This window comes from Lithobates pipiens, unplaced genomic scaffold, assembly GCF_037356315.1.
Source record: "Lithobates pipiens isolate NorthernLeopardFrog02 unplaced genomic scaffold, aLitPip1_a1.2 Scaffold_3, whole genome shotgun sequence".
Taxonomy (NCBI): domain Eukaryota; kingdom Metazoa; phylum Chordata; class Amphibia; order Anura; family Ranidae; genus Lithobates; species Lithobates pipiens.
In genome coordinates, this window is record NW_027507790.1 from 218,415,249 (window position 1) to 218,443,042 (window position 27,794).

At 42.6% G+C, this 27,794-nt stretch overlaps 1 protein-coding gene across 3 annotated transcripts in view; it reads right to left on the reverse strand.

The window, feature by feature from the left end:
- GHR (growth hormone receptor) overlaps positions 1-27,794 on the reverse strand; it is a 546,779-nt gene that overhangs the window by 265,760 nt on the left and 253,225 nt on the right. For 2 of the 3 annotated variants that reach the window (XM_077462797.1, XM_077462798.1), the window contains exon 4: positions 17,836-17,906. The gene's annotated coding sequence lies outside the window, so the exon portion shown is untranslated. The remainder of the gene's footprint in view (positions 1-17,835; positions 17,907-27,794) is intronic. The other variant, XM_077462799.1, reaches the window with a different exon arrangement.

Below are 27,794 nucleotides of genomic sequence, written 5' to 3' on the forward strand. Positions count from 1 at the left end.
CCCTCCACAGCTCAGTGCTCCAGTGAGCGTGGTGCAGCAGAGAGGAGAGACGCTGATTGACAGGCAGTTGCTCTCCTCTCAGGGAGCTGGGAGAACCGAGCCATCGGCAGTGTTAGGTGGCACGGTTCTCAGTGCAGAGACGCCGGGGGACAGATGCTGCATCCACCTAGGTAAGTATGATGGGTAAAAAAAAAAAAAAAAAAAAAAAACATTTATTTTAAGATGCTCCTCAGTAGGGGGATGGGGGCAGCATTGGGATAAAGCAAACCTGTTTCATTGCCCTGAATTAGCAAAGCACAGATTTGGAAGCAGAGTATGTTGTCTAAATACAGTGGGTACAAAAAGTCTACACACCCCTGTTAAATTATCAGGTTTCTGTGACATAAAAAAATGAGACAAAGAAATAATTTCAGAACTTTCTCCACCTTAAGGGCCGGTTCACACTGGTGCGATGTCAGAGATTGGATGTGATTCGCGCGGCACTGCAGTGAAAATCACATGCCATCTCTGTGCGATGCGATTTCAGCCATAAATATTGTATGGCCATGACTCCAGAAATGTCAGTGCAGCACTGGATGAAAGATGCAAGGGTCTGTCAGGAGTCCAGAAACTCATTGACCTTTTATACACACACACTAATTACAAGCAAACAAATCACAGGTGAGGATGGTTACCTTTAATAGCTATTCAAACCCCTTTGTGTCAACTTGTGTGCATGTTATCAGGCCAAAATCACCAGGGTATGTAAACTTTTGATCAGGGTCATTTGCGTAGTTTCTGTTGTGATTATGATTTAAAAAGAGTAAACACAGTTGATTGATAATAAATGGCTTCAGCCGAACACTAACCATGAGTGAAAGAAAAGTTTTTGTGTTGTCATTCATATTCTCTGAAAAATGGCGAAGAAATCATAAATTCTGCCAGGGTATGTAAAGTTATGAGCCAAACTGTATGTAAGTCCAAATGCAGACCATTTATAGCCATCTTCAAGATGGAGAAATTATTTCAGACACAGGATGAACCAAAGTGGAGCAATTTGGGTATAAGTGAAGGGGGCACGTTTAGCAGATTTAAGCATTATCCTGCCTCCCTCTGTAGGGACCTCCTCCCTAAAGAAAAAGTTTAGTGAGGTTTTATATGAGGTTGAAACCACTCCCTCACCGCCACTGCTACGTTGTTTAATTGTGGGAACATTCGCCAATGTATATACACCAACTGTGATGCAAGATAGTAGAGACGAAGGTCAGGTACCCATATTTTTAAACCGCTTAAGGACCACTTCCTGCACATATACATCAGCAGAATGGCACGGCTGGGCACAAGCATGTACCAGTACGTGGCTCTTTAAGTGCCCAGCTGCGGATCAGGAGCACGCCGGGTCCTGAGCTCTGTGACTGTGGCCGCGGGACCAGCGGACCTGATCGCCGTTGGTGTCCCGCGATCGGGTCACAGAGCTGAAGAACAAGGAGAGGTCTGTGTAAACAAACCTCTCCCCGTGCTTCCTACTGTTGTTCCCTGTTATAGGGAAAGACGTCAGACGCCAAGCCACGCCCCTACAGTTAAAAAAAAAAAACACACACACGCACTTAACCCCTCCCCGCCCCCTAGCGGTTAACTCCTTCACTGCCAGTGTCATTTACACAGGAATCAGTGCATTTAAATAGCACTGATTGCTGTATAAATGACAATGGTCCCAAAAATGTGTAAAAAATGTCTGATGTGTCTGCCATAATGTCGCAGTCACAATAAAAATCGCTGATCGTCACCATTACTAGTAAAAAAAATATTAATAAAAATGCTATAAAACTATCCCCTATTTTTTAAACGCTATAATTTTTGCGCAAACCAATCAATAATCGCTAATTGCAATTTTTTTTTACCAAACATATGTAAAAGAATATGTATCGGCCTAAACTGAGGAAAAAAAAATGTTTTTTTATATATTTTTTGGTGATATTTATTATAGCAAAAAGTAAAAAATATAGCATTTTTTTCAAAATTGTCGCTCTATTTTTGTTTATAGCGCAAAAAATAAAAACCGCAGAGGTGATCAAATACCAGCAAAAGATAGCTCTATTTGTGGGAAAAAAAGAACACCAATTTTGTTTGGGAGCCACGACGCACGACCGCGCAATTGTCAGTTAAAGTGACGCAGTGCCGAATCGCAAAAAGGGGCCTGGTCCTTTGGCTGCAAATTGGTCCGGGGATTAAGTGGTTAATATATTTACAGCCAGTAATAAATCATGAGGGTTACACCGGGATTTAATGAGTTAAACCACCCTACAAAAGATGAGGACAAAATGTACACAGATCGTCATACTGTACACCACCTTTTCTGTTTTAAATCATAGAGAAATGTAAATATTCTAATATTGTCCCTTTATACCTATTAATTTACCTTTACTTTAAAATAGGTGAAACAGTCAAAGCCATTAAGTATGTATGTTTTTCTGCAGAGTGGCGTTTCAGTCCTACACATTATCCCTTCTTGCAGCCTGAGCAGAAAATATTTTCAGCAACTTTTCCATTTTAGTGTATAATTAGCTATTTGTTGAGTAGATGCATTAGTTGTCCACACTGTATAAGCTGCCATTTAGCTACTGCGTGTGCTATACCACTATCCCCTATTTCTATGAAATGACCGCATTAAGCAGAGAACGCCATAAATTGTATGAACTGCGTATATGTAAACAGCTGCTTCACAGCTTAAATGGTTGTTATTGATCCTGCTGTTATCAGTTTCCATAGTGTACAAGGCACGCTTGTCCTGAAAATGTGCTGGAAGTGAGAACTTCTGTGCACTTGTCATATGGACATCGCCATGGCATAACTACAATGTACAAGATGGATTTGGGCAGTTACTTTAGTAAGTCAAGAAACTACAAGATACACAATACAGAACAGCCATATTACTAGAACACGCCAGTACAGTTATATTATTATATGTTATTAATTCCCAAAGCAGTGGCGGCTGGTGTTTTTTTTTTCTTTTGGGGGGGGGCGACAAACAACCACCCTCCACTCCCCGGGTGGTCGGCGGCACTACCCCCCACTCGCTGTCTGCTGGTCGCTCCGGCACTTACCCCATCTAGGTGGCGGGCTGCAGGCACCGGCTCTGGTGTCCTCGAGCATGACGGACCCCATCTAGGTGGCGGGCTGTGGCTCCGATTTCCTCTCCTCCAGCACGACGGCTTTCTATCTTACAAGCCACCGTGTGTCTCCTTTCTCCTCCTCCTAGGCTCTAGGCGTCCAATAGGATCGCCTGATGTTTTGGTCAATCGGGAATGAGTCTCTCAAACCTTGACTTCTTGATTGGCGGGGAGGAGATTAAGTGTGAAAATAGCAAATATTAATTTGCTATCGTCACACAGCTGGGTGGGATTGGGGTGCAGTGCTCTGCGCCCTGAGCCCACACTTGTTTGAAGCCTATTAGAGCCTCTGGCTCTAATCACGTTCTTCACAAAAAAACACCCCTCCCCATTGGAATCCATAGTCTGGCACCCTGTATGTAGATCAGGGGGGCCAGACGCATGGATGGGGGGGCGGTACCCATGCTCCCCTAATGGATGAGCCGTGACTGTCCCAAAGCAAGCTACATCCTGTTCCTTTACTTACCAGTCCAATCCTAGAGCCTATGTGGCCAGTAGAGGCCATAACTCCAAGAGGTACAATACTCTTGGAACCAGGGGCATTCTAAGCACACTAACACTGAAAAATCCATAAGGAAAATTGGTAAACATATTTTGACAAATTTGTGAATAAAGATACATCATTTTATGTGAAAGGTTGAATGGTGCACTATGATGGGGGAAATTTGAAGACTGGGGAGCCACAGTTCCCACTCAAAATGGTCCATTTATGGCATTTAGAGGAAAGATACGTGAGGGAAAAAGTATTTGATCCCCTGCCGATTTTGGACTCCATTCTGTACCCACTGGAACCGGGACAAGCACACCCTGAAGCAACAGGGCTTGCACAGCCCCAAGAACTGCCAACAGTCCGGTGACAGACGCAAATTGGAAGGAAAAAAAACCCTTTTCGGGTGTACACTAGGACATAGGTGTAGACACGCCTTCCTGCTGAAGGGGCCTTGTCAGTGGGTCTAGGGAGCCCCGCTCTCAGCTCATCAGAACAGGTCCATTGCATGCTGAGAAGAAAGACCACATCTGCTACGAGGCCCTTTTCCCCACTCGTAACAATGTCATCCATGGTAGCCCCAAACAGACAATTGCCTTGAAATGGTAACCAAGTCAGAGCTTTTTTAGAAGCCCAGTCCAAAGACAAACACTCAAGCCCCAATACATGTCTAAGCACCACTGCAGAAACAGAGCTTAGCAACCAAGGGAACTGCCTCCAAGAGGCATCTCGTACAAACTGTAGCCCCCAGACCAACTGGTCTGCCAACTCAGCGAAAGCAGAGGGAATCTGCTCCCCCCTCCAGGAATGTCAGCTGGATCCTTAAAAGCCAGAGACTAATCTACCAGAATCATGGTCGTCTTGTGCAACCTAGAGACAGGGGGATCCACTACTGGTGGAACAGTCCACTCTTTAAGGAGGGACCCCACGAGGGGCACCTCACGGCGAAGCATCTTTGGACCCTCACAGTCTTTACAAATATTCCAAAATAGGAGGGAGAAGGGAACGCTTTTGCCACGTGACACAGTTTATGGGTGCCAAGGGGAATGGCAGCACCCCCGCAGCTACAGCTGCATCCTCCATCTTTAAAGTTTCCTGCACCGATGTAATAAGGGAGACAACCAGTACTTTGTGTGCCACTGCAGTTGTGGAGGAACAAGCTCACTTACTGACAAGACAGGGAGTGCGGCCACCAACCCCACAAGGTGGGCCACATCCACAACGGCAGAGCCAGACAAAGGATCAGTTGAGACCAATGAGGCAGGGGGGTGGCCATTTACTAGCCTATATTCCCAAGAGCCACCTGTGAAAATGCAAAGAACGCAGGGGGGTTGTCGACTGACACCTCCGCACCATAGGCTCCGCACAGGGGTGTCACCGAGGCCCCACACGGGGGACGTCGACCGAGGCCCCGCATAGAGGGCACTGACTCAGGCTTCTCACAAGGAGTACCGGTCAAGACCCCGCGCTGGGGCGACTACAGATACCCCGCCAAGAGGGCACCATTGGACCCCTAACAGGGGCACTGGCTGAGACCCCCACAGGGGGCACCTACGGATGACCCACACAGGGGACACCACTGGGCTCTTCAAAGGGGGCACTGGGTGAGGCCACCCGCCGCGAGTGCACCATAGGTTGCAAAGCCACAGCCTAAATTAGTGGAGGGCCGCAGTAGGGGGCGCGGATTTGCGGATGTCTGGTCACCCACCCTACCATCAGGTGCCAAGGTGTCCCCCCCCCCCCCATAATGACAATCCTGGAGGGGGGGAAGGGGTGGACAGAGTGTCCGATGCACCTAAGCCAGAGGCCTGGGCCTCACCAGGGGAAGGAGGGGATGTGGAGGAGATCCCCAGAGGAACCGACCAACCCAGGGAGTACCCACACCCCACACCACTCCTGGGAAGGAAAGGAGGGGGCCTACTTACTTACCGCTCCAGCAAGTGCGCAGGTAGCACTCCCAGACAGATCCTTCTTGCCACTGAAGTGGGGGCTGTCAGCCATCAGGAACACTGCGTTACGGGCTGAGACCCGGTTGTATGCAACCTCGTGAGACGTTAAACTTCCAGGGCCAGCCCACGTCCAGTGGGGCTATATCACGGCTGACCTAGAGCGTAGCTGTGGTCTGCACACGCTCGCTGGCCAGACTGGGGAGACCACTGGATCTTAGTGTCCAGCCCGTCACCCAGTCCAGCAGTTGATTGTAAATCTCACAGGAAAAAAAATCCAAGAGAAAAAAGTAGTTTAAAAAGCAAAAACTAAAAATTGCCAGGACCAGAGATCCCAGCAGGGAACTAGGTCCTTACTCCTGACTAGGCAGAAAAAACAGAAGGCCTATAGCAGAGATGGGGGTGTATATCACCTAGGACTGCCCATAGGCAATATAACCCTATGGTTCTGAATAACGGAGCGCTGTGTCTGTCAATGAACAAACGAGAAATACATTTTGGGTATAGATACACTATGAGGCTGCATTCACACCTGAGCATTTTCAGCTTGTAAAAAGCTCCTCTCACAAGTTCCAAAACACTCAACAAGCAAAATCCTATTAATAATTTCAATGGCACCTGCTCACATATGAGCATTTTGTCGCTTGAAGCAAAACATGTGAAGCGCAAAAAAGTACACAAGCTTCTTTTTTTGGCAGATTACAAGCATTTTTTGGCCCCATAGACTTATAGACAATAGAAATGCCTGACCGGAGCAGAAGAAAAGCTTGAAAACACTTGTACAACGCCTGGAAAAAAAAACGCTCAAATAGAATCTCTCCACCCCTAATTTCCTCCCCCTCTCCTCCCCCTAGTGCTTAGCAAAACTGTCTGATGCTGTGAAAACACTTGTAAATGTAAGTTTTGTATTTTGAAAAAAATTAAATGCTCTGTATGCCCTATATTATATGAGGGTTAAATTCTGTATTCATATTGTACTCTGTATTTTCAGGAGTGGAATCAGTCCCTGAAGAAGGTTATATTTGCATACATATATCGAAACGCATTGGTTACTCCCACCACCCATTATCATTCATTTATTCCATGGATGGTATTCTATGTGTAGTGGGTTGATGCCATTTTTGTTATATTTTGTAATGGGATGCATGTACATGTGTGTTATTGTCTTTTTCGGATCCCTTTTGGGAAAATGTTTTTATTATGTCTAAATTGCATCAATACATTTTTCAATTTTTTACAATCTTTATTGTTCATAAATTCTCATTTATGAGGTATTCATTATTTCCAACTGCTCGTTATCTGTCCCCCGGTGGCACTGTCTGTACCTCCTCTCCTCCGGGTGCCCCCTCAACAAGCCCTGTGCTAAGGGGGAACCTGTGTGTGTGCAGGTCATATGCATCCATAGACACACACAGCATAGCTAGGACCCCTCCTCACAGGATTTGACTGTCAGCAGCAGGAGCCAATGGCTTTTCTTGCTCTCAGAGTCTGCTGCAAGACCAGGAAGAGAGATCAGTGTTGCTGCAGCCAGGACACTGCTGGAGCAGTGAGAAGAGCCAGGTACGTGATTAGGGATAGAGAGGGATAGAATAAGTAGAGGATCATTTTTATACTTTAATGTAGGGAATACTTTAACTAGTTGCAGACTTTGGGTGTGCTACACATGCCCACAAAACATCATCATTGTACACTGGCCATGTGTAACACATCCAGTCTATCTGCCCTGTTTCTAGACCCTCCAGTATATTGTAATTGTCGGCTGTGATTAATCAAAGCCAGCATTAAAGTATACTCAGGGAAGAAGTTGTAAGCTCTAGCTGTCTGAATCAGTGTTTATAAATAACACTGTTCCAGACTGTAATTATACACAGATACAATGTAGCATATTGTTACATTTGTATCTTTTTGTTCATCCATCTGCAGATCAAAAGGATGAACTTAGATCCATAGGGTAATATCAGTTAAAACAACCTGAGATGTAAAAAAAAAAAAAGAAAAAAAAAAAAAAAAACAAGTTCCTCTGTTTAACCCCTTATTAATCCTTAGTTTACTCTAATCAGCCCTAATTAACTCCACCCCAAAAAAAGGGAAGTTCCGCTCTAAGGCCTCCATTCCCTTTTCTCTTCTACAAATGGCACTTTTTTGCGGGGGGGGGGGGGGGCTCCTCGAATCTCGGATTGCCTAGGTGATCCAACCAAACGTTCTCCTATTCCCCTCCCTCCCTGCAGTCTTCTGGGACACGTCACAGGTCCCAGAAGACTGCAGGACCATTCAGAATGCGCAGCACAACTCGCAAATGTGCAGTGGGTACCCGGCTGTGAGGCCTCAAGCTGTCAGAGCTCTGTGCCCACAGTTGAAATGCTGGCGTGGGGAGAGAAGTCCATGGGAAGGGGTGGCTCAGGTGATCACATTGCTGAATAGTGGGACAGGTGAGTGTGTTTATTAAAAGTCAGCAGCTACAGTTTTGGGAGCTGCTGACTTAATAAACCAAAAAACTATCGGGCTCTGCTTTAAGCTGGCCATACATTATACAATTTTCTTGATCAATTTCTTTTATATCTTCTTTCAACCATGTGGTGGAAGGAGTTGCATAATTGCATACAAATTAAAAGTGTTTAGGTTTGACCTCTTATTATATGGTTTAGGTAAATCTAGAGGAAAATTGTACAAGAAGATTGTATAATGTATGTGTCCAGCCTTAGTATCCTACTCTCTTTGCCTTTTATTTTTCTGCTGATTTCTTTCTTTGTTTCTATTTAATTAACAATATTTAAACAGTTTTTATTTTTGGTATGTTTGTTAACATGTTTACACATTTAACATAGACCCCAGATAGCAAGCATTCGTGCTGCAAGTTTGAAAATGACTTGCTAAGCAATTGCTAGGCTTACCAGGCTTCACAAGTCACAAGCAACATTCTTTGCAAACATTCTGCAAGTCTTATGCTCAGGATCAGGTATGTTGTGCAATAGTCATCCCACCACAGGGGTCACTGTGGCTGAATTTTCAAGCTGTAGACTTGCAGAGCTCTTTCTATAGACTCACCACTCAGATGTGCTACATATTGGAAAAGTGTCAACTAGAACGTGTGCTTCAAGTGTACAACTTGCCAGCAAAAATGTGCAGCAAGTTAACAAGATTTACAATTCACCACATTATCCTTGCTATCTGTGACTATATTCCACAAAGTATTGGGAGTGATCCAATCACCTCCATGGCCACAGGTGTATAAAATCAAGCACTTAGGCAGCAGGCTGCTTCTACAAATATTTGTGAAAGAATGGGTTTCTCTCAGGAGCTCAGTGAACTAAAGCGTGGTACCGCGATAGGTTGCCACCTGTGCAATAAGTCCATCCGTGAAATTTCCTCGCTACTAAATATTCCACAATCAATTGTTAGTGGTATTATAACAAAGTGAAAGCAACTGGGAACAACAGTAACTCAGCCATGAAGTTGCAGGCCACATAAAATGATAGAGTGGGGTCAGCACATGCTAAAGCGCACAAGTCGCCAACTGTCTGTAGAATCAATAGCCACAGACCTCCAAACTTTGTGTGGCCTTGAGATCAGTACAACAGTGCGTAGAGCGATTCATGGAATGGTTTTCATGGCTGAGCAGCTGTATCCAAGCCTTCAATCACCAAGTGCAATGCAAAGCGTTGGATGCAGTGGTGTAAAGCCCGCTGCCACTGGACTCTAGAACAGTTGAGACGTGTTCTCTGGAGTGATAAATCACACTTCTCTGTCTGGCAATCCAATGGACATTTCTGGGTTTGTTGGTTTTCCAGGAAAACAGCACTTGCCTGACTGCATTGTGCCAAGTGTAAAGTTTGGTTAAGGGGGGATTATTGTGCGGTTACTTTTCAGGGGTTGGGCCTGGCCCCTTAGTTCCAGTGAAGGGAACACTTAAGGCATCAGCATACCAAGACATTTTAGACAATTTCATGCACCCAAGTTTGTGGGAACAGTTTGGGGATGGTCCCTTCTTGTTCCAACGTGACTGGGCACCAGTGCACAAAGCAAGGGCCATAAAGACATGGATGAGCGAGTTCAGGATGGAGGAACTTGACTAGCCTGACCTCAACCCAATAGAACACCTTTAGGATGAATTTGAGTGGAGACTGCGAACCAGGCCTTCAACAAATGCGCTTCTGGAAGAATGGTCAAACATTGCAATAGACACACTCCTAAACCTTGTGGACAGCCTTCCCAGAAGAGTTGAAGCTGTTATAACTGCAAAGGGTGGGCCACCTCAATATTGAACCCTACGGACTAAGACTGGGATGCCATTAAAGTTCATGTGTGTGTAAAGGCAGGTGTCCCAATACTTTTGGAAACATAGTGTATATTTACACATTTCCCATTTGAAAAGAAAAGCGCAAAAAAAAAAAAAAAAAAAAGAATAAACGCTATTTCATTTGTGATTAACTTTGCAATGTTTTGTAACATAATCATAGTTTTACTGTCCAATTAAACAGGGCAAATTACAATACTGCATATAAAATGTGCGCATTTTATTGTAACACTACTATTTTTAAACTAACACAAAAAAGTGTGTTTTGTTTCGTTTTATTGCAAACTGCATGATTGCAAAATAATAATAATAATTGTTGCAAGGCAATATCATGAACAGAAAGCCTTGTTTGCCCTTAAAAAAAAAAATATGTATTACCTTGTAATCTTTAGTAATGACAAAGTCACTTCCAAATAAACAGGTCCATAGCAGAAATGTAAATATTGCTCTGGTCCATAGGGGGTGAACAGGAGTGAGAGACAAAGTGGTTAAGATAAGAAATCATTCTGACTTTAGAACCACTTTAATAGTAAAAATGTTCAAATGAAATTCCAGTAGTTTATAGCCAGCTTTACTCACTGTACAGCAGTATCTGTGGATGACAAGTGTTGTCACCCTAGGCTGCTCTCCTAATCTACTACTACAGAACATATGGGGGAGATATTCTGTATTTCACAGAGGAGATCTAGGCAGGGCTAATAACACTGCCTGCGATTTCTGTGCCGCTCATGCAGACTGTACGAGTGCAAATTATACGCTCATTGGATTTCTGGCACATGACCAAGTATTTTTTTGTACTTGCCGCTTTTTTAAGGCGATAAAACATTTGCAAATTTGCACTCCAGAAATTTTAAAGATTTGGGATTTTTTTTGGCTTTTTTTTGGCTCAGAAAAACACTTTAAGTGATGCTCATTTGAACTTCAAGATGCATTCCTGTCTAGAAGATATATCTAAGGAGGATATCTCAATATTTTAAAAGTACAATGAGCATAGCAGCAGTGTCTTCTGTTCTTCCATTAACAGATGCTTTTTTTCATCCATATTTTTGTTTTAATGATAAAGATTTAGAAATTATCCACTAGAGGGAGCTCTGTATTTAGCTTTCCAAATGCTGGTACAACATATCATCCACAAGCAGTGGGTGATACATTTCCAAGGGAGTGCTTTGTCTTCAACAAGCTAGCCAAATCATAGTTTTGCTTTGTGAGAAAAACTAGTAAAGCACAACCATTGGAGTGGATTTACTAAAGGCAAATAGACTGTGCACTTTGAAAGTGCAGCTGCGCTTACTTTAACAAATATGGCTGCTCCCATGTTTACATACCATATAATTATACATAGAAGCGCCATACATTTAAAATATTATCTGCAGTAAGCCAATTTGTTTAGTATACCTAGGAAATAAATGAAAATGCCATACATTCCTATTGGACTCACTTCTGTGGCTATTCTAACCACTCCTCTGAAAAGTGATCCACAGTTGATCTTATTTTCAGAAGGCATTTGGCAGAAGGTGAGGTGGGAATACACTCACCGGCCACTTTAATAGGTACACCTGTTCAACTGCTTGGTAACAAAAATTGATAATCAGCCAATATTATGGCAGCAACTCAATGCATTTAGACATTTAGACGTGGTGAAGACAACTTGCTGAAGTTCAAACTGAGCATAAGAATGGGCAAAAAAGGGGATTTAAGTGACTTTGAACGTGGCCTGGTTGTTGGTGCCAGAGTTGGCTGGTTTAAGTATTTCAAAAATTGCTGATCTACTTGGATTTCCACAAACAACCATCACTAGGGTTTACAGATAATGGTCTGAAAAAGATAAAATATCCAGTGAGTGGAAGTTGTGTGGAGGAAAATGCCTGGTTGATATCAGAGGAGAATGAGCAGATTGGTTTGAGATGATAGAAAGGCAACAGTAACTCAAATAACCACTCGTTACAACAAAGGTATGCAGAAAACTCTCACTGAAAGCACAGCATTGAACTTTGAAGCAGATGGGCAACAGCAGAAGACCACACCAGGTGCCACTCCTGTCAGCTAAAAATAGGAAACTGAGGCGACAAATCGCACAGGATCACCAAAATTGGACAATAGAAGATTGGAGAAACGTTGCCTGGTCTGATGAGCCTCGATTTCACCTGAGACATTCAGATGGTGGGGTCAGAATTTGGAGTTACCAACATGAAAGTATGGATCCATCCTGCCTTGTATCAATAGTTCAGGGTAGTGGTGGTGTGTTATGGTGTGGGGGGTATTTTCTTGGCACACCCCCTTAGTACCAATTGAGCATCATTTAAACACCACGGCCTACCTGAGTATTGTCCATCTCTTTATGACTACAATGTACCCATCTTCTGATGGCTCCTTCCAGCAGGATAATGCTCCATGTCACAAAACTCAAATCATCTCACCACTGGTTTCTTGAACATGACAATGAGGTCACTGAACTCCAATGGCCTCCATAGTCACCAGATCTCAATCCAATAGAGCACCTTTGGGATGTGGTGGAATGGGAGATTCACATCACGGATGTGCAGCCGACAAATCTGCAGCAACTGTATGATACCATCATGTCAATATGGACCGAAATCTCAGAGGAATGTTTCCCACACCTTATTGAATCTATGCCACAAAGAATCAGGGCAAAAGAGGGTCCAACCCAGTACAAGTAAGGTGCACCTAATAAAGTGGCCGGTGAGTGTCTATTGCTTCCTGACTGCCTATTTAACTCTAAAAATGCTGCACCACTGTGATGGTGCTGAGGTCAGTATCATTAACAAATATTGGGCCATCTTTGGGTATCTTTGAAGGCAGACGATGAATTAAGCTGACCTCTGCTTAAAATGTGTGAATGTCTACTGTCCTCCTGTTCGGGTGTCTGCAGTATACACAAGAATGCAAGCATGTGTGATCATATTAGTGGAGGTATTCATGTATTGTACTAAGAAATGCCTTTCTGTAGTTGAATTTTTAAAGTATAACTGCAGGCAAAACATTTTTTGTTCCTAACATTTTTTTAATACATTGGAGAAGGCATAGAACATCTGGCAGATTGTTATTGCTGCCTGTGGGCCCACTGTGAAGACGTGACCTTACTATTTACAGATGTCACCATAATCATCCAGAGGGAACACCTGCCTGGCGATGACTCTCAGAGGTAGGATTTCTCCTAATAGTGGGGAGATTTCCACTTCATTCTCAGTGGGGTTGATTCAATAAAACCGGAGAGTGAAAATCTGGTGCAGCTGTGCATGGTAGCCAATCAGCTTCTAACTTCAGCTTATTTAATTAAGCGTTGACAAAATAAACCTGGAGGCTGATTGGTTTCTATGCAGAGCTGCAGTAGATTTTGCGCTCTCCAGTTTTAGTAAATCAACCCAACCCTTTGACTTTGTGCATGACGACTTAAGCCTCATTTTGTCCACAGACAAAACCTCAGACTTTTATCCAAAGGCGTGTGCCTGGATTTTGTCTTGCATACAAATGGTACATAATTGTCAGCCAACAAACACGAACGTAGTGACAGGCTAGATGTACTACAAGCCGAAAAAGAGGAAGTTCAATTGTCAGGCACCACCCTTTGTGCTCCTTCTGCTAATTTTGTGTTAGTAGAAGTTTGGCGAGTGTTGATTCGCGTTTTTCATTTTGCGCTTTTCATTTAGTTTTTTGAATGGCCGTTCGTCAACCAGCCATGTTGTGGAATCGGAGGAGAGAACGTGTTCTTTATTATTGGCAATCGAGTTATTGCTTTGACCCAAGTCCAGTCCAGGTACAGGAGGAGGAGGATTTCTTGGACCAAAAAAATTGGTTGCTTTATTAATCGTGACCAATTATGTCATATGCCTTTGCTGCGGGAGCTCCAGGAGAATAATCCAGATGATTTTCGGAATTATCTCCGGATGATGGACCCCTGCTTTCACCAACTCTTGGGTGCCGTTCCTTCCGAGCACCGTGCCGTGAATGGTGGCTCCCACTTGCATGTGCAAGAGTGACGTCATCGCGGATCCGGCCACTCACGTCGCCGGAGCCCGCAAACTCAGAAGAAACTCCTGGGAAAGATTTCAGTTGTCTCAGCGGTGTGCGGGCGCCGCTGGAAGGCTTTGTTCTAAGGTAAGTATTTCATAATGAGTTAGTATGTGATGCCTTTGTCTTGCATGTTTTTCTTTTTGAGTTTTTTTGAAGTTTTCTTTGAGTTCACAACCTCTTTAACAGACTTACTGGGAGGATCAACAGGTGATAATAAAGGGAAAAAAAAGGAAAACCAATACAGCCACCACATCAATGAATTAGAATGCTAAAAAAAAATATTACATATTTGCTTTTGCCTTTAGTGTCGCTTTAATAAAACTATTGCAAAAGAAAAACACAGACCCATCTGCTAAGTATACTTCAAACATAAAGGAAGCAAACTGGCCAAAAAGACTTTGTGATAAGATACTTAAGTTGGAATAGCACAGGTTGTTCTTCACTAGGTGTACACACGTATCCAGGGAACACAGCGATTCTATTGTCAGGCTGTTATAGAACGTTTATCACTAATATGGTGTTTTGTAGATAAGGGGCGTCTGATTAGAAGGAACATTAGTTAATATTTAGCACCACAGCAATCTTAATTTTAACACTACAATAAAGATAGTTAAAGACCAGCCGGTGGTTTGAGGCACTGTAATAATAACGACACTTTGGGCTTCCATAACAATTTTTTAAAGGGAAAAGTAAAGAAATACTGTACATGTAAAGCTCACCGAAAGTTGCAATCTGATTGTACAATCTCCTTTAGATCTATCAATAACTATATAGTGCTAAGCCTAGTACACACTATCTTTTTTTTCGTCCAACGCTGTGGGCTGAACGAAAAAAACGGAAGCGCTCGGGAGGATATCCTGTACTATGTGATGTTGGTACAGCGACCCCCCTCGCTGTGTTATTCTGTTCTGACGGGGGGACAGTCCCCCGTCAGAACACACAAGTCAGCACTCTTAGCCACTGGCTGAGACCGCTGATCAGATCCCAATCGGTAGAACTTTTTCAGTCATGCCCCCCTTGCCAGAAGCTGGAAGGGTGGGCCGGTGTCTGGCAGCCTGGGTGCTGTACACACCGGCCAAGTACATTGTATGTATGTGTGTATGTGTGTATGTGTGTGTATGTGCCTTTAGGCAGGCCACACATTCATAATTTTTTTTGTCCTACCAATGTGTTAAAAAAAAAAAAAAAGAAGATCCAATTTCCCCATCCACACATGCGTTGTAGATGGGAGAATCTTCACACTGTGCTATCAGTGTTGCCTGGTTTTCAGGAAAATTCTGATGGTTGTACAGAAGTCGATCAGAGGATCAACTTCAGTACCTACAGGATGCCCTTTGTGGATAGAATTATAGCTGATCCTCGAGGAACCAGCCATAAACGGTCCATGTATGACTGGCGCATAGGCCTTCCTGATTGAATACAAAATGACTGCATATTGAGATAGGTGCACATATGAAATAGTGAAATGTTACAGTCAGATTGTAATGTGTATGGTGAACATAAAGAGATAAAAGGGATAACTGAATACATTGCATGTAGAGCTTTAAAGAATTCAGCCATTCCCTAAATCTTCTTTATTATGGCTTCTTTGTCAAATTTTATTTTACGAATTTTCTGAAAAAAACTCATGGGTTACCTTTGCATGTTTCATAAGCAACACAAACATTTCACCAGCCTTCTGGCTTCCACTTGCAGCACCACTGCTGTGGCCTTACAGGCTTCAGACCCTTGATTGTATCCTTCAGACAATACTTACAAACTTGGCTCTATGTGCACCCATGCACTGCCTCACTGCACTGGCTATAACTCCTGGGTAGAGCCCTCCTGACTCTTGGGTGGAGGCCTCCTCTACTTCCAGGGTGGAGCCCTGGATTACTGCCAGCACCAATACTACCCAATCAAGATGCTGGTTGTCAGTAATCTGTAGACCCAGGGTTGGAGGCTTCATCCTACCCAACACTCTACAAAGCCTCCAAAGTTCGGGACCCATTCGGTACTTACTATTTCTGGAAAGTTAAAACGAATGAAAATCCAGCCTTCAAAGAACAAGTATCCTGAAGCCCCTCAATTTGCATAGAAACATAGGAAAGTGACGGCAGAAAAACCCAGGAGTAGTCCATTAAGTCTGCTCATGTTTTTAATTTTTTTCGTTAACTTAATTGTCTGACTTTAGACCTGGGCAGCCCTGACCCCTCTTCATACTGTGCCTATATACAGTAAAAGCTTGGATTGTGAGCATAATTCTTTCCGGAAACATGCTTGTAATCCAAAGCACTTGTATATCAAAGCAATTTCCCCATAAAAATAATGGAAACTCAGGTGATTCGTTCCACAACAAATCAGTCATAGGTCTTTCAGTTTATAGTCCATATAAAAAAATAAAATACAATGTGTTAGGTTGTGTAACCATGAAATGTCCATCCACAAATGGAAGCCTCCACAAGGGGATTAGAAGCAAAATCCAGCAGGAGCTACAGAGTATAAAAGAGAAGAGAGGCACCTCTAAGTGTAGCAGTTGAAGGTCGATCCCCGGGTTACAAACAAGTTAGGATCTGTAGGTTTGCTCCTAAGTTGAATCTGTTTGTAAGTTGGAACAGGAAATTTTTTTAAGTGTAGCTCCAGCCAAATAAACGATTTTGAAGCTTTTTGGGTAGTATGGGAAGGGTTAACACCCCTGTAATGTTTGTTTTTCTGTCTTTGCCCCTGTTCAGACCTCACCTCACTTTCTGTTCCAATGACAATTAGATTTTGAAAATTTGGGGTTGTTGTGTTAACAAGCCTTGGTGATAAAGCTTCAGTGGAGACACATTTTTCCCATGATAACTCTAAGGCCGCGTACACACGCGGGGACTGTTCGCTGAAACTGTCCGCTGAAACCAAGTTTCAGCGGACAGTCCGCTCGTGTGTGGGCTTTCAGCGGACAGTTTCAGCGAACAGTCCGCTGAACAAGGTTTTTCGGAAATTCCGAAAAACTGTCCGCTGAAACCTTGTTTCAGCGGACAGTCCCCGCGTGTGTAGGCTTGTTCGTCAAACTAAGTTCCGCGCATGCTCAGAAAGGATTTTCACGCCGAAAGTTATAATGCAGTGTATAGGACGTCGTATTTTTCGTCCCGTCGTACGTGCCGTTCACGTCATCGCGCACGGTTTCAGCAAACTGTTCGTCTGTCGTGTGTGGCCATGTCCGTCCATGCTAATTTTGAGCGGACTGTTTGCCGAAACTGTTTGACGGACAAAGTTGGGCGAACAGTCCCCGCGTGTGTACGCGGCCTTACAGGAGTGAATTTCCCTTCCCAGGGGTAGATGTCCTCTCACTTCCTGTTGTCTCCCTCCGTTTGTAAGTAAGAGTCGTTTGTAAGTCGAACGTTTGTAACTAGGGGACCGCTTGTACAACATTTAGCAACTCATATGGTTGATGATTAAGAGTTACATCTAAGTATGCAGGCATCCGGGGTAAAGCTGTCCACATAGATCGTCCTCCTCACCGCTGGCTCTCACTGCTGTCAGTCTTCAATTGTGACCAGGAAGACTACCCTGCGGTAGAGCGATCTGAAAGCGAGGCTTGAAGTGCTCATGGAGCGCAGCGTGGAAGGGATGGCGTCGGTGAGGAGGACGGTCTATGTGGACAGCTTTACCCCGGATGCCTGCATACTTAGATGTAACTCTTTTAATCATCAACCATGTGAGTTTCTAAATGTTGTACCTTCATTAAATATAACCATATAGCTACACTTAGAGGCGCCTCTCTTCTCTTTTATACCCAGTTGGGAAGTGGCGCTACTTGTATATATAGACATTACTTGTATATCAAGTCAAAATGTATTTAAAAATTTTGCTCGTCTTGCAAACAACCCAATATTAGTACACATAAAACACACACTACATTAAAAAGTAAATAATATACTGAAGAATAAAATTTACAAAACTTACCCTACATTCACAATCTCAATCTGTAAAACACGATCTGGTAAGCTTGGCAGGGTTGAGATGAGATCACTGTCCTGTTATAAAAAAAAATACATATATCATCTTGACGTAAAATGCTAACTGCATAAGTAAGTCAGAAGTCCTTGAAAAACAGAGTCTTGGAAAACCAAATCACAATCTCAAACTTTGAGCCGTAAATTATCTGTACAGGAACAAGCCAGGTCACACAAACTCTGTACATCGGGGAGTGCACTTAGCTGTATACTCCGATGTACAAACAGCCACCAATAATATAAAAAACGACCCCACAGACATTGGAAATATGGAAATAATATGGCTGCATCATCCCAGGGGAGGCATCTCAGGAAAGTATGTAGATACCAAGTCTGGGTGATGCCAGAATAAAGAAGGAGTTGGCTTTCTTGGGAGTAAAAAAGAAAAGTATTACAGGAAGAGTACTGTTATCTCTTTAAGAAGTAACCAAGGTCTGATTTTTACACATTGATCAGTATGTCTGGGCAAAATAAATAAATACATAACTATTCAGTACATCTCAGCAATATATAGGCATTTCACCACTTTCTATTTTTAAAAATGCTGCAAGTACAGAAAAATACCTGTTCACCTGCTGGAAATCCATGAACTACTATCTTTCTGCTTGAGCTAGCAATTCAGTGGGGCCGAATTACTAAAAGCAAATAGATTGGGTACTTTATTAGTGCAGTTGCACTCATTTTCCTCAGAACTTAGTAAATGTCTCCAGAGCCTCTCCCACCCTCTGGAACTCTCTACCTCAATCTGGCTGGCTATTCCTTACTTTGGCTGCCTTTAAAGTGGAAGTAAACCCATGGATTTAAACAGTTAAAAAAAAGGCATGCCGGGAATGCTAACTGCACATTGGCTGTGCTATCAGCCAAACTATCAAACCATCCAATGGCCGGTGTCATAACGAATCACATGTGCAGCACCATAGCAGTTGAAGATTAAACAGAGGCAAAGATGGCAGCTTCCTTGGCTGAAAACGATAGGGGAGTTTACTTCCACTTTAACAGTTCACGATGAGATACGTCAGCACAATGACACGGCTGCGCAAATGGGCGTACAGGTACGTCCCCTTTAAGAAGCGGCATTGTGGGTGCGCGCCCGCCGCGTGCTCTGTGGTCATGTCCGCGGGTTCCGTGGACTTGATGTCCGCAGGTGTCCCATGATCGTGTCACTGAGTGGCATAGCGGGGATATGCCTATGTAAATGGCGATTCGCACAGCCGTGCCAACCTTCCGCAGTATAATAATGGCGGCTGGTCAGCAAGCGGTTAAAATTACCTTTCCTTTTCAATCTGCAGCTCTGTCATTTTCTGTAAAATGCAATACAATGTGTACAGGCGCTTCCCCCCCCCCCCCCGATATGTAATTTCCTGCTTGTGCGATTGGCTCACTGATTTTTCCTTGAAGTCCACAATAAGATACAAGTCAGATATCAGGCATCCCCTGCAACAAAAATGTCATTTTTAGTGAGCTACTTCCAATAGGAAATCACATCAAAAAGGATGCAGACCCCGCAGTTTTCCTCATGAGAGCCCTGCAGGTGCAGTAGTTGATTGATAATTATAGACAAACGCACATGGATTTCTTCAGAATAACTAAAGGTAGGAATTTGCGACAAAGTTGGGTAAAACCCTTGTAATGTACATAGATCACCCAGAGGGGAATTTTTTTTTCTCAACAAAAGTGGAGCTACTTTTTAAAGAATGACAAATTTTGGGTTCTCACTGGAAAAGGTAAATCTTTCATTGGGGACACTAGTTCCGGTGACCCTGGCGTCAACCAGAGATTCCATCACTTTGACTGGATTTCTTCTTACTTCCTCCTTAGGCTATGGACAAGAAGTAAAGGAATCTCCCCAATGGGAGACACGGGTGCCAAAAAAAAAAAAAAAAATGACAGGGTTTATAACCCATCCAAAACAAAAACAAAGTTTTGCTTTTAATTCTACTTGAAATGCCAATAATTTGTGTCAGCCCTGCCCAGTTCCCTTCACATTGACTACAGACAATCTATCCCTATTCTTATAACATAAGGAGGGGTGGTGACCGATAATTCTGATTAGGATTTCAGGACAGCAGAGGCGCTGTGTTTTCAACTCACTACAGGGAGTTAAGAGCTGGGTGCATTTCTGGCAGTATCAACAGGAATTTACTGCACAGTACTTTTGTTTTTTTTCCTAAATACAGCTGTGCTCATAAGTTTACATACCCTGGAAGAATTTATGATTTCTTGGCCATTTTTCATAGACTATGAATGATAACACAAAAAACATTTCTTTCACTCATGGTGTTTGGCTGAAGCCATTTATTATCAAACAACTGTGTTTTTAAATCTTAATCACAACAGAAACCACCCAAATGACCGTGATTAAAAGTTTACATACCCCAGTTCTTAATACCGTGTATTGCCCCTTTAACATCAATGACAGCTGTCTTTTATGGTATTGTGGATGAGGCTTTTTATGTTCTCAGATGGTCAAGTTGCCCATTCCTCTTGGCAAAAAGCCTCCACTTCCTATAAATTCTTGGGCTGTCTTCCATGAACTGCACGATTGAGATCTCCCCAGAGTGGCTCAATGATATTGAGGTCAGGAGACTGAGATGGCCACTCCAGAACCTTCACTTTATTCTGATGTAGCCAATGACAGGTCAACCTGGCCTTGTATTTTGGATCATTGTCATGTTGGAATGTCCAAGTGCGTCCCATGCACAGCTTCCTGGCTGATGAATGCAAATGTTCCTTCAATATTTTTTGCTAACATGCTGCCATCAATTTTGACTTAATTTACTGTGCCTTTTGAAGCTCACACATCCACAAAACATCAGCAATCCACCTCCATGCATAGCAGTAGGAATTGTGTACCTTTCATCATAGGCCTTGTTGACTCCTCTTCAAATGTAGAATTTATGGTTGTGGCCAAAAAGCTAAATTTTGGTCTCATCACTCCAAATGGAGACTTTCTTCTGGCAACTCCACCATGCAGCCCATCTTTCTTCAAGTGCCTCCTTATTGTGCATCTTGAAACAGCCACACCACATTTTCAGAGAGTCCTGTATTTCACCTTTAGTTATTTGTGGGTTTTTCTTTGCATCCCAAACTATTTTGCTGGCAGTTGTGACTGAAATTTGAGTTGGTCTAACTGACCGTGGTTTGGTTTCAGCAGAACTAATTTTCCACTTCTTGATTAGAGTTTAAATACTGCTAATTGACATTGTCAATTCCTTGGATATCTTTTTGCATCCCTTTCCTGTTTTATACAGTTCAACTACCCTTTGTCAGGGAAATAGGCGCATCTCTATGCGCAATTTTGCAATGTATGGTAGTGTTAACGCGCGTCAGCGCACACGGAGGCGCAATGTGCTTTCTAAAATGAACGCCTGGCGTTGCGTTTGAGTGAACGCGCGTGCGCGATAATACTGTTTATACGAACGCATGTGCGTAACTACATCACAGTCGTACGAACGCACGTATGACATGACACAGGCACCTTGCCCATTTAAACACTCCTGACAGTGCTGCATTGCTGGATTATCGTCAGCTTCTCCTTTATACCTGTGTCCGTGATTTCTGCTATCTGATCTCCTGTGTACCGACCTGGCTTGTTTGACCCGCTCGTGTTGATCTCCTGTCTCTTACTACCGGTTGCACCCGATTTCTCCTTGACTGCTTTCTGCATCTGATCTCGGCTTGGCTTACGGACTCGGAATACTCCGGTCTCCAGTTCTGGACTTGTGGCTTCGATCGTTGGACTGATTTACCGTGTTTGACCCCTGGCCTGGCCTTGACTCTGCTACTGGACTTCCCGTTTGTCCTTCCCTTGGACATCCTAAGCACGGTTGCCTCCAGAGTCTTGCTCTTCTCAGTTGCTGACACCAGCTGCTACTACCAGGCAACCCGTGCTTCTGTGGGCACTGCATCCCTGTGTCCTCTCCAGGGTTGTGCTGCACTCGGCCGCAAGGGGAGCCCTCTAAGCATCTCGGCCTCCCTCCAAGCCCGTGACACCTTTTCCCACAGATCTTTTAACAACTTTTGCTTTCCCCATGACTCAGAATCCAGAAACATCAGTGCAGCACTGGATGAAACATGCAAAGGTCTGTCAGGAGTCCAGAAACTCATTGACCTCTTATACACACACACCAATTACAAGCAAACAGATCACAGGTGAGGATGGTTACCTTTATTAACTATTCAAACCCCTTTGTGTCAACTTGTGTGCATGTTATCAGGCCAAAATCACCAGGGTATGTAAACTTTTGATCAGGGTAATTTGGGTAGTTTCTGTTGTGATTATTATTTAAAAAGAGTAAACACAGTTGATTGTGAAAGAAATGTTTTTGCATTGTCATTCACATTCTCTGGAAAATGGCCAAGAAATCATAAATTCTGCCACGGTATGTAAACTTAAGAGCACAACTGTATATATTTTATAATGAAAAAGTACATTTTAGGCAGGGTATGCTTTAAGTAATTAGTGGTATTGATTCAGTTTGCACATCTATCTGCTGTTATATATTGAACACTCAAAATACTGCTTTCATTATAAGAGAGGAAGGAATGTAAATTCCACAATATAATTCACAGTGAACAAATGCCAAACCGGTAGGAACAATGTAGAATGTGCCCGAGTATACTAAATAAAAATATATAATTCAGTCTACTGGCACCCCTTCTTTCTCCTGGCATTACCTGGTTCATGGAGCTGACTCCAAGTCTTCTGTGGTATGCAGTTCTTAGTACTTATAGTCAAGTAAAAACTTGAAAAATCACACCGAATACTATGTACTGTTATCTGCTACCCTTCCGGAATCTTGGCTGAGGCCATCAAAGTGTATTTCAACTTTTCAATAAGCTTGTAGGAATAACAGCAATACTAACACAATACAAATCTTAGGAGAAAATCTTGTCATTTTTTTTTTCTTCAGCACCTGGTTGTCTTTTTGACTGTTCCCTTTTTTCTACAAGAATGCTGAATGACAGTTGGGTCTTTTGGTTCGGTTTTTGCATGAACTGTAGACAAGTGCGACCAATGATGGTCATTAGCTGGTCATACACTAGTAGAAAGGTGTAAGAAAAGTTTTGTTTTAACAAACGTTCATTCAATTTTCCATTTATTAGTGGGTTCAAACTGACCTTAGTTTTTAACAGTAGCACCAAGAAAATTGAAAGGAGTAGAATGGAAAATTTTATTTGAACAAACAAATTTTGAATGGTTTCCATTTGGGAAACATTCATTCAAAAATAAGACATTAAAAGCAAAAGGAAATTTTGAAGTTCTTTTGCATAATATTTGTGAAGTCATAAATTTTCATACAAATGTTCTTACGAATATTCATAGGAACATTCCTTCAAAATTTCTATATCTAGGGCCAGCCATTCTCTAGTGACCACAAGGGGCCCATAGACTCCCTCTACTTTCCCTTTTCTGACATTACACTGCTCATTTTTCATACTTCGTGCACACTTGACAATTACCAAAAAGAGCCATTATGGCTTAATGTTACACTATACCAATCCGAAACTCATAAGCTTTAAAGAACAAGTTTACAAATTGCTTAAACCCTAAGCCCTCCAAACTTGCATAAAATGACCTCTACTCCTTCCCCATGTTCTTAAAGTAGAACTACAGGCAAAACTTCTTTTTTTTTTCCATTTTGGATAGAGAAATGGAGGATCTTAACCCGTCAGTTTATTTTTTTCTATCTGTGTTCCATTGGGTAGATTTCCGTTCACTTCCTGTCCTGTAGCCAAAACAAGTAACTGAAAGAAAATCCCTGAAGCTTAAGGGAATCCTTTGGGCCCCGCCAGGCCACCGTAACTAGTGTCCCCATTGGAAGATTTTCCCTCTATTACTTTTCTGAGGACAACCCAAAATTTGGGAATTTCTTTTACTTTCACTTTCAATGATAATGGTAAACAGGACAAATAGCGAGGCTGAATCTCCCAAATTGGGCACAGAGAGCACTAAAAACAGACAGGGGTTCTAATCCATCTACACTGTCTAAAATGTAAAAACATGTTATGCCTTTAGTTGTACTTTAAAGGCTACTACATACAGGTTTATTGGGGCATAGAATATAAAATATGGCCATATTTTGGTGCCCAGGAGCCCTGGGTAATGTGTACCCCAACCTGTACAATTATATTACAGGATACGGCTGTACACAAGTATACACAGCTTCATGCATAAACATGCTTAGGTGTATACACATACACCTCCGGATGCAGACAGTCTGTGCCCAGGAGTGTAGATCTGTACACATTTACACTGTGTACATGCACATACAGTTGCATACAGCAATATCCTGTAATTTACTGGTACAAGTGGTTGTAAACATTACCTATGGCACTCAGGCTCTGAAATATGACCTTATTTTATATCATATGCCCCAATACACCCATGTGCATTAGCCTTGAAAAAAAACCTTTAGGAAGATATTTACAATACAAATGTCCTAGGAAGTGGGTCAGAAAATGAGTTTAAAGTAGTGTTGGCATTCAAACTGTACCTATCAGAGACACTAACATGCAAGATACACAATAACCACTGGGACTATCTCAGGTTTTGTGTCCCTCGTGTCCCCGTCTCATGATTGGTGGGGCAACTTCCTTTCCTCTTTGTATAAATTCATAATTAATTATATTTCATAATTAAAGAATGAATAATTCATGATTATCATACTATAGTACCAATGATAAGCAATTCTCAGGCCCCTTGGCCCAATGCTAAACTTCCACCAAAGTTATGCAAGTCCATACACCTGGGACCTATGTCTGCAGTACAATATTTCCTTTTGATAACTAGCACCAGGGCCTCCAGCACTGAATGTATATTCATGCTGTATGCTGGAAGATCTTGTGTTCCTAAAGGGTGTAATGTTGATTGGGGGGGGGGGGTTATATTGCTGGGGAGATCTACTGTTGTGGGGGGGGGGTCTATTGTTGCTGGCTGCTATGAATGCTGGCTGCTTGGGGATCTATTGGTGCTGGTGGGGATCTATTGTAGCTGGGTTAGTTCTATTGTTGCTGGGAGGATCTATTGTAGCTGGGGTAGATCTATGGTCGCTGGCAGCAGAACTATTGTTTCTGGGGGGATATATTGTTGCTGCCATTCTTTTTATATCTACATAAATTACTTAGCATCACAAATAATACTTGGTTCTGTGGTAATTGGGGGGGGGAGTGGGGGGTGGTAAGAAGCTGAAGACAGGAGACAGTGATTGGAGATGGGTAGGGCGCAATGACAAGGTGACTCCGGGAGTCCGGGGGGGGGGGGGGGGGTGCCTGATCTTTAAGGAAAAAAAGCCCTGACTTGCACTACTGTTCCTGGTGAAATGTGCCTGTTTTGTGCACTACCAATTGACTTTTCTTTCTCTGTTGTCTATAAATTGTGTAAGCTGTCATTATCCACTAAGAGCTGGTGACATCTTTTTGGCTTGGGGGAAAGACTGGTAGAGGTGATGATGGCCGTTTTACACAGAATATGTTTGATCAGTGGTGTTTTTCTTTTTCTTTTTTAAGATCCACATCAAAGTGTACACAAATGAGGATAAACCTCCTGGGGTTTAAATGTCATCCTTTATCACTCAAGTCTTAATACACAAACTAGGTTATATACAAAAATATAATTTTATATCTCTAACATCAATATTTAAAATTTACATACACCTACTGCATCATAAATGTTTAAAAACCATTGACATATCATAAACAATCTATATTATACAATAATTAGCTCTTGATTTTATTCAGATGGAGGATATCAAATTAGTCTATGTGTTTCATGGGATTTATTTCATCAGAAATATGTTGTCATCACCGTATGCATAATTTATCTCTAAAGCCAGGCAGCACTGCTATGATGGCTAGACTTAATCTAGGATACGACACACATGATAGGATCAGCAACCTTCCCCAGTTTTATATGTATCCAAATGGTGTTGTAGTGGTTAGCACTTTCACCTAGCAGCAAAAGGGTTATTGGTTTGTATACCAACCACGACACTACCTGCCTGGAGCTAGCATGGGTTTCCGCCCACATTCCAAAGACATGCTGGTAGGTTAATTGGATCCTGTCTAAATTGTCCCTAGTATATGTTTGTATGAATGTGAGTTAGGGACCTTAGATTGTAAGCTTCTTGAGGGCAGCGACTGAAGTGAACCTACAGTACAATGTATACGTAAAGGGCTGTGTAAATTGGCAGCACTATATAAAAGTACCTGAAATAAATGAATGGCGAAATCATGTCAAAAAGGAGAGCAGCCAGGCATCACGCAATAGAGTTTTTAACGTTATGTGAAAATGGCATCCACCTCACATGCATAGTGGTGGGTAACAGGGACGTGCAGTCCCTGTTAAAAAAATAGATAAAAAAATTACACAGAAAAAAAAAAAAAGATTGAGGGTCATAGTTCGGTAGGTAGCCGGCTGCTATGACCTACGGTTCCGGAGATATGGGGCTCCTTGTGCAGCCTGTCAGAAGCTACATACAGAGCGGCCAGTGTAAATACAAGCTGGTACACTCTGTTTTCGAGAGAAAGCGTTCACAGCGCCTCTCACTTCTTGTTAGAGGCACTGAGCTCAATGGACAGCTTGGAGCCTTGGACTTATGGTAAAGTACCATTGGCCCCAACTGTCCAATAAAAATGCTGCAGTAGAGGCTGTCCTCTCAATGCCATGTCATAGAAGGGGGCATGTATCTAAAAGACACATGCTCCCTTCCAGCCCAGCCCTCTAAACCACAAGGAAACTTTGTAGTTAAGTCTCAACTTTTATACAGAAGTAGTGTATATTAGTTTTCTCCACAGGGGTTAAGGTACCCCACTCCAGTGTGTGCAGCAGTACGGTTCCTTTCCTTTGTTCTTTACCTTGATTAGGCGCAGGAATACTTTCTTATACTTAAGTCTCAACTTTGGTCGACCATGGTGAGGCCTGTTCTGAGTGAAACCTGTCCTGTTAAACTGCTGTATGGTCTTGACCACCGTGCTGCAGCTCATATCTTATAGCCTAGGCCATCTTTATGTAGAGCAATGATTCTTTTTTTCAGATCTTCAGAGAGTTCTTTGCCATGAGGTGCCATGTTGAACCTTCAGTGACCAGTATAAGAGAGTAATAACACAAAATTTATCCCACCTGCTCCCCATTCACACCTGAGACATTAACGACTCACATAACACCGTGGAGGGAAAATGGCTATAATTAGGCCCAATTTGGATATTTTCACTTAGGGGTGTACTCACTTTTGTTGCCAGCGGTTTAGACATTAGTGTTGAGTTGTTTTGAGGGGACAGCAAATTTACACTGTTATACAAGCTGTACACTCACTACTTTACATTGTAGCAAAGTTTCATTTCTTCAGTGTTGTCACATGAAAAGGTATAATAAAATATTTACAAAAATAGGAGGGGTATACTCACTTTTGTGAGATATTGTATATCAAATCAAGGGTTTCCGAATTAGAGTTCCCTCACAGGACCACACTGACATTGCAGGACTGATATGCACCGGATTGTGCCTTTAGATTCTGCCACTGGCAACCTTTAAGGTGGACTGATCTCTAACTGTGCCTTTAGATTTCAGGCACCTGACTTCACTAGTGAGCAAAAGCAGTGCAGGACACATTGAGCAGCTCTGGAGATATATAAAATAGGATTGGAAGGGAACTCATTGCCACTAAACACAAATAAAAATACATGCAAATACAAATGTAATCTTCCAGTGAATGCCATTGCAAACATATTGTTCCAGCCGAATTAAATATTTGTGCAGCAAAACAAGTACAGATATTATTATGTACTTTTCTGTTTTTATTATAGCTATAACGACATACCCTTCAGCTGTAGACCAGAACATTTTTTAACAGTTCCTCCAGAGCAAAGAGTTCTTTGCTACCCATCTCTTCTGTCTCAATCTTATTTTAT